This window comes from Eublepharis macularius, chromosome 2 (genome assembly GCF_028583425.1).
Source record: "Eublepharis macularius isolate TG4126 chromosome 2, MPM_Emac_v1.0, whole genome shotgun sequence".
In the NCBI taxonomy this organism is placed as follows: Eukaryota; Metazoa; Chordata; class Lepidosauria; order Squamata; family Eublepharidae; genus Eublepharis; species Eublepharis macularius.
The window spans coordinates 218,156,656-218,164,158 of record NC_072791.1 but is presented as its reverse complement, the minus strand read 5'-3'; the positions used below and the strand labels follow the sequence as shown (position 1 = coordinate 218,164,158).

Below are 7,503 nucleotides of genomic sequence, written 5' to 3'. Positions count from 1 at the left end.
AACCCACTACTTAACACTGGCGACGAGGATGGGATTTCAGAGTGGGTATGCAGCCTCACAATCAGAGTGAAATCACTAACAGGTGCTTGGATATACTATTAAGTTTGGGTAGGCAGCCCCAAGAAGCAGAGTGGAATCACTTGCTGGGGAGGAATTGTCGCCTCGACCACCCGGCACCCGTTCACTCCGTTCCAGTGGGTAGACATGGCTACCAAGACCCAATTGGAGCTGTTTGACTCCAACACTGAGGACTGGGAGTCCTACATCACACGGTTTGAGCTCTACCTCGAAGTGAACAAAGTAGAAGGCGCAGATCTCACGAGAGCGACATTCTTCAGCGTCTGTGGGTAGTCGACATTTGACATTGCCCGGGCTCTAGTGGCGCCTGCTCAGCTGCAAAGTACAGCATTCAACACAATCAAAAACAAGCTCAGAGAACACTTCTTACCGCAGCCTTCAGAGATAGCAAGCAGGCATGTGTTCTATAAGAGAGATCAAGCAGAAGGCAAGTCCATAGCGGCATTTGTCACAGCTCTCCGACAAGCAGCCAGACTATGCAATTTCCCCGACCTTGAGATGGCACTTTGAGACAGACTGGTATGCGGTCTCTGGGACAAAAAGCTCCAGAGGCGTCTGTTTGCCAAGGAAGATCTGAGCTTCAAGACTGCATACAACGAGGCCATTGCCGCTGAAGCTGTGGAACAGTCTGAAAAAGAGGTTCGGCAGTCATGCACTCCACCACAGTCCCACAAGTCCAAGCTTGTCCACCAGGGGTGCATCAGGGACGTCTCCTCATCTGAAGATGAAGGTGAAGAGGTGCTGTGGACCAAGGTCGCCAGTAAGAAACGAGAAGAGCCACAAGTATTACAGGGGACCCCTTGTGCCAGCTGTGTGGATCCCACTTGCAAAAATGATGTCAGTTCCGGGATGCTCATTGCTGGAACTGTGGAAAATTGGGACACATTGCTTGTGTTTGCCGATCCACGAAGAACCAAGACGTGTCACCCAAGTAAGGCCACAAGTCATTGCCAGTCTACAAAAAGATGCACAGCCACAAAAATGACTGCCACATGATTGAGCTATGCGGCGCCAAGGTAATACAGACCAGTGACTCATCCATCCTTGCATTACAGCCACCAATGTGCAAAAACATAAAAGTGACAGTGAGAATCCAAGATGTGCCCTGTGAGATGGACATTGACTCCAGGTCTGTGCTGTCCATCATCTCCTGTCATATGCTCTGGAGGATCTACCCCAAGGCATCCAGACGTCGCCTTGAACAGACCTACTACTTAGAGACTTTCAGGGCCACCGAGTGCCTGTAGTGGGCATCGGCACATTCCAAATTAAGTACAAAGACTTTGCTGGCCTGCTGCAGCTGGTGGTGGTTCAGGGCTGCCAACCAAGCTTACTCGGCCTAGACTTGTTCCAACCCCTGGGCATCCTGGTCTCTGGCGTACAACAGATCAGTCACAACAACATCGTATCCATGTGCAGTGAGTTTCCAGAGGTCTTTGATGGCTTCCTAGGAACATACACCGGTCCTCCAGTGTCTTTCGACCTCAACCCAGCCGTGGCGCCCATCCGCCTTAAGCCTCACAGGGTCCCCTTCACACTCAAGCCTAAGATAGACAAGGAACTGGACCACCTGATTGAGCAGGGAGTCCTGGAGCCAGTTTCCCACACAAAATGGTAAACTCTTATAGTAACGCCGCTCAAGCCAAATGTAGCGGTCAGAATTTGTGCCAGACTATAAATGCACAGTGAACAAAGCCCTGCAGCAACATGCCTACCCAGTGCCTGTCGTGAGCCATCTCCTGGTGTCCCTCCAAGGGGGTAAGGTCTTCGCAAAACTTGACCTTGCCCAAGCTTACCAGCAGCTACCTGTGAACAATGCCACAGCAGAACCCCAAACAATCGTGACGCACAGGGGTGCGTTCAAAGTCAAGTGGCTGCAGTTCGTCATCAATGTGGCACCAGGGATCTTCCAAAGCATCATGGAAGGTCTTCTCTGGGGAATCCCAGGCGTCATCCCATATTTTGATGACGTCTTGATCGCGAGAGGCTCCGAGACCAAACTTACAGAGCGCCTCTGAACTGTCCTCAGCAAACTACAGAGCGCAGGCTTAAAAGTGAAGCGAGAAAAATGCCAGTTTGGGGTTCCACAGGTGGAGTTCCTGGGATTCCTCATCGACGCAGCCAGCATCCATCCCACACCAGCCAGGGTCCGGGCTATCTGCAGTGACCACTTTCTGGATCAAAGAAGGAACTGAAATCATTCCTGGGTCTTCTCAACTTCTACCACTCCTTCTTACCGCACAAAGCATTGGTTGCAGAATCGCTGCACCGTCTCCTCGATTCCTCCGCCCCCTGGGTCTGTGGCTGAAAAGAAGCCACAGCATTTGAAGCAGTAAAAGACTTGCTATCATCTGGGAGTGTCCTAACAGACTATGATGAAAGGAAGCTGCTTGTTCTTGCCTGCGATGCCTCACCATATGGCATTGGGGCTGTCCTCAGCCACAGGATGACCAGTGGGCGAGAAGTGCCTATCGCCTACTTCTCTAGGACACTGTCCTCTGCGGAGCGCAACTATGCCCAGATAGACAAGGAAGCCCTGGCCATCGTAGCAGGTGTAAAGAAGTTCCACGATTACCTCTATGGCTGGAACTTCTTCATTGCTACAGACCACAAGCCGCTGCTAGGTCTGTTCGCTCCTGACAAACAAACACTCCAAATCCTTTTGCCCCGGATGCTGCGCTGGACTGTGTTCATGTCAGCCTACTCGTATGAACTACAGCATCAGCCGGGTAAAGGAATTGGACATGCCGACGCCCTTAGCTGCCTGCTGCTGCCCAACACAGGGGCCGACCCATCACCAGCACACCACATCCTGCTGCTTGAGGGTCTGCCGAGCCCACCGATATGACCCTCTGATGTAGCAGGTCACTCCACCAAAGACTGCACCCTCACCTGTGTGCTCAACTGAGTGTGGAGGGGGTGGCAAGAGGGCCATTTGGCCAAAGAGTTCCAGCCATACTCCACCAGGCAACATGAACTCTCCGTACACAAGGGTTGCTTGCTGTGGGGAAACTGAGTCGTCATCCCTCCTAAGTGGCGACAACAAGTGCTCAAGGCACTACACAGTGGACATCCAGGCATCATGCACATGAAGGCACTTGTCCGCAGTTATGTCTGGTGGCTGGGCATGGACAAGGCTATTGAGGAGTGGGTCCGCACCTGCAAGCCATGCCAAGAGATTCGTCCAGCCCCAGCACAAGCTCCAGTGCACCCTTGGGAGTCAGCAAGGGCACCATGGTCCAGAATCCACCTAGTTTTTGCCAGGCCATTCCAGGGACAAACGTTCCTCATTATCGTGGACTCGTACTCTAAGTGGCTAGAGGTTGTTTCTGTCTCCGCCATGACCACTGCCATAGTTATTTGAGCCCTCTGTCGGCTGTTTGTGACACATGGGTTGCCCAACACTCTGGTGTCCGACAACGGGGCGCAGTTCACGGTGGCAGAATTCTGGCAGTTCCTGGCTGACAACGGCATCAGGCAAGTCACATCAGCCCCATTTCACCCATCCACCAATGGGCAAGCGGAACAGATGGTAAGGACAACCAAGGACAGCCTCTGGAGAATCAGTCAAGGTGACAGGCAGACGCGATTAGCTGCTTTCCTGCTACAGCAGCACGTCACACCCAGCTCTGCCACAGGCCACAGCCCAGCCGAGCTTCTCATGAACAGAAGACTCACAATCACACTGGACAGGCTGCACCCTGACCTATCCCCCAAGGAGCAACCCTCACCAGACAGAGAGGTGAGGATCTTCCAGCCGGGAGATCTGGTCTATGCCTGCAACTATAGTGAGGGCCCAGTGTGGGTGCCGGCATCCGTAGAAGCAGCAACTGGAGCGGTGTTATACATTGTCATCATGGCCGACAGCAGGAGGCTACGGCACAGCTCTAACGCAGATGACCAGCAAGGACAACGGAGCCCGAAGGTATGCCTATGGCCAGCGTCCCAGGAAACACCACAGCACAGGAGACAGACAACAAAATTGTTTCACTGGCTCCTCAGACACCAACCCTATAGTGTCCAGAGGCATGCACTACTCCTGAGAGCCACTCGGAACTATATGATGGGCAACCATGGTATCGCAGCTGGCACAGCTGCCGATCTCAAGCTCTCCTCTGCCTTCAGTGGACTTGTGACGTTCCCAGTGGGTTCGGGTTCCTCCCCATCACCTAAGGGACTATATTTGCTGAAGTGTCAGCTCCGACTTAGGGGGGAGGAGTGTTATGTATTGGTCGAGCTTCTATCACAAACAAGGCTCCTGAAGTCTGCATTGTCATTGGTTGTTAGTGCTGACAGCAGCCAATCCTAACAGCACAATAAAGACCAATCGCTATGCTGTAAATAAGTTACAATGTATATAGTTGATGCGAACAAGGGCTTCTAGTTAGGTGACTCTTATTGGGTGTTAACAAAGCTGGGGCGTGGTTTGGGGGGGTTGAAGTTGTGTACAAATATTTGCAGCTTGCTGCCTGTGTTTCAGAGATGTTCCTGCTGAATAAAGAGCTTGTTGAAATCACTTCAGATTCTGAACCCACTACTTAACAAGATTATTTTGTATTATTGAACATTGGTCTCATAATAGTGTAGAAGATGATTTTGTTTAATTGGAATGGGTGAGGAATCACCATTTTTCTCCTTGGAGGAAAAAATAGTTTCTTGTTCTTCGCTAGCGCTGTTTCCACAGATATTTAGCTGGAAAACCGCTAGCAAGGTTTAGCTGCAAGCAACTCAAAAGACTCCAGCGCCTTGGGTTCTACATAGATCATATTCTGTCTGTCCAGTCTGCTTTTATTCCAGTCGTCTTCCAAGGAGCTCGGGGTAACTAACTTCATTCTTTCGTCCTCATTTTTACCCTCACAGCACTGTGAGGTAGGTTTGGCTTTGAGAGGGCGACAGGCCCAAGTTTCCATGGCAGAGTGGAGGTTTAAAACCAGGCCTCCCAGATCCAAGTCTTTAGGGAGGGTGTTGGGAGATTAGGATCCAAGGCAGTTTGGAGTGGTGCTCGAGACATGCAGGTTTTTAAAGAGTTGAGTCTGAGTCTCCAGTTCCCTGCAGCTACACAACATAGCAGGAGAGGGATGTTTTTCCTGTTTGTTTGTTTTTTTTGCTTCATGTGGAGTATTCCATGCAATCTGGAGAACCAGGTTTGGTTCCTCACTCCTCCACTTGAAGCCAGCTGGGTGAGCATGAGCCAGTCACAGCTCTCTCAGAGCTCTCTCAGCCCCGCCCACCTCACAGGGTGTCTTGTTGTGGGGATAATCATGACATGCTTTGTAAACTGCTCTGAGTGGATGTTAAGTTGTCCCGAAGGGCGGTATATAAATTGAATGTTGTTGTTGTTGTTGTTGTTGTTGTTATTAAAAACTGGGAGGAAAACTGCCCCCGGTGCTATTTTGATGTGGGGGAAAGGCTTTAGGAGGGAAGGAGGAGCCCCTCCTCCCCCGTGGAGGCATTCTGTGACTGTTTGGGCTCGCCTTTATTTTTTAACAGCCATTTACTTTTTAACTACTGCATGGCTACAGAAACCCGAAAACCTGCATGTCTAGAGGGACTCTAAGCACCACTCCACACTGCCTTGGATAATAATCTCCCCACCTCCTCCCCAAAGCCATGACTGGATATCATGTCTGGAGAATGGATGCCAATGATTTTATCATGATCTAAAAGGAGGTAGAAAACCACAAGTGTAGGATGACAAAAAAAAATCAGTAAATAATCCAAGAAATTAGAAATCAAATGAAAATATAGAATCCATGTATATGGAGTAAGAAATACTCATCAATTTCAATGGGAAACTACAAATACAATAAACATAATAAGCAATAATGAACACGAAATAGTTCGGAAGACATCCAACAGATAAGCAAACAATATAACTGGTGCAGCAGAAATCTCCAATTAGGAAAACATCCGTGCGGTAAGCTATCACAATGTCAAACGAGCAGGTAAGTACTATACATTCATATTCATGTCCTTTAAGTTATAAGTCTTTTTGTTTTCTTGCAGCTGGTGCCGATGGTATCGAGACACCAACAGACGTTCCTGTGTCTAAATCGGCCACATTAACTCATGCTGGTCTTCTACCAACTGGACCGTGCCTCCTTTTTCTTCTTTCACCTCATTTTGGTCCAATATGTGAGGGCCAAAGGGTCAAGAAACTGCTTGGCCCATGATAGTCTCCTCGGGCAGCAACAATGTTGGTGGATTGTGAATGCCTATCTCCAGTGGAGTACCGGATCAGATTCAAGGTTCTGGTATTGACCTATAAGTCCTTGTGCAGACTGGGTCCAGCGTATCTACGGGACCGTCTCTCCCCATATATTCTCCGGAGGACACTCCGATCAGGGGACAAACAGCTGTTGGTGGTCCCTGGCCCCAAGGAGGCCTGCCTAGCCTCGACTAGTGCCAGGGCCGTTTCGGTCCTGGCTCCCACCTGGTGGAACGCTCTGTCTGCCGAGATCAGGGCCCGGCAGGACCTACTATCCTTCCGCCAGGCCTGCAAGACAGAGTTGTTCCGCCAGGCATATGGCTGAGGCTGGGCCTCCACCGGCCTGAAAAAAAAAGGGGGATGTATAAAATCTTAACCCTCCCTGTGAAGGCTGTCCACCATCTTGTTTTAAATGTATTAATAGAAATACTCTGCTGTTTTAATGATGTTTTAATGTAGATGAATTTTTATTGTATTTTAATATGTTACTATCCGCCCTGAGCCTGCGGGGAGGGCAGAATAGAAATTTGAAATAAATAAAATAAAATAAATGGCACTGTTTCTGCAACTTTGGACACGTGGTAGATGATGGTTTAAAGTGATCCCGTGAATGCATGTTCTTGGAAACATTACGTTAGAGTGAATTATCTTCATTTGGGTGGAGGGAATGGGTGGGATACAACAAAAGTCTAGGAACTCAGGGTTGAGGATCTTAAGAAAATGTTTTAGGGGTCTACATAGTTCTCAAATTAATTTGTTGTGGCTAATTCATCAAATTAATATGGCAAAGTGTGTCCTATTCATGATCTTAACGAAGATCTTATGTGGCACCTTTTTGTAATGCACCTTATATCATTCAGTATTTCGAGAAACACATACCTGGTATCAGGAGTCATTTAGTAGAAAAAGAGCTAGAGGAACTCATTAGCATAACTCATTAGCATATACCACGCCCCTTGACATCACCTGAAGTGTATCATTAGCATAACTTATTTGCATATGCCACACCTCCTGACATCACCTATCCTGGCTGTTTTGGACCTAATCCTGGCCATTCAGGGCTGAAATTGGGCCCAAAATGGTAAAAAGGGGCTGAAAATGGCCGAAAAGGGGCCCAAAATGGTCAGGATCAGGCCACTGCTGAGTGGGAGAGTGATCCACCACCCATCAGAGGCCCGATCCGGGCTGTTTTGGCCCCAATCCAGGTCGAAACCAGC

The 7,503-nt window shown here is 49.2% G+C and overlaps 1 pseudogene; it reads left to right on the top strand.

Moving 5' to 3' along the window:
- Window positions 1-204: 204 nt before the first annotated feature.
- Window positions 205-6,144, top strand: LOC129323606 (uncharacterized protein K02A2.6-like; annotated as a pseudogene).
- Window positions 6,145-7,503: the final 1,359 nt, after the last annotated feature.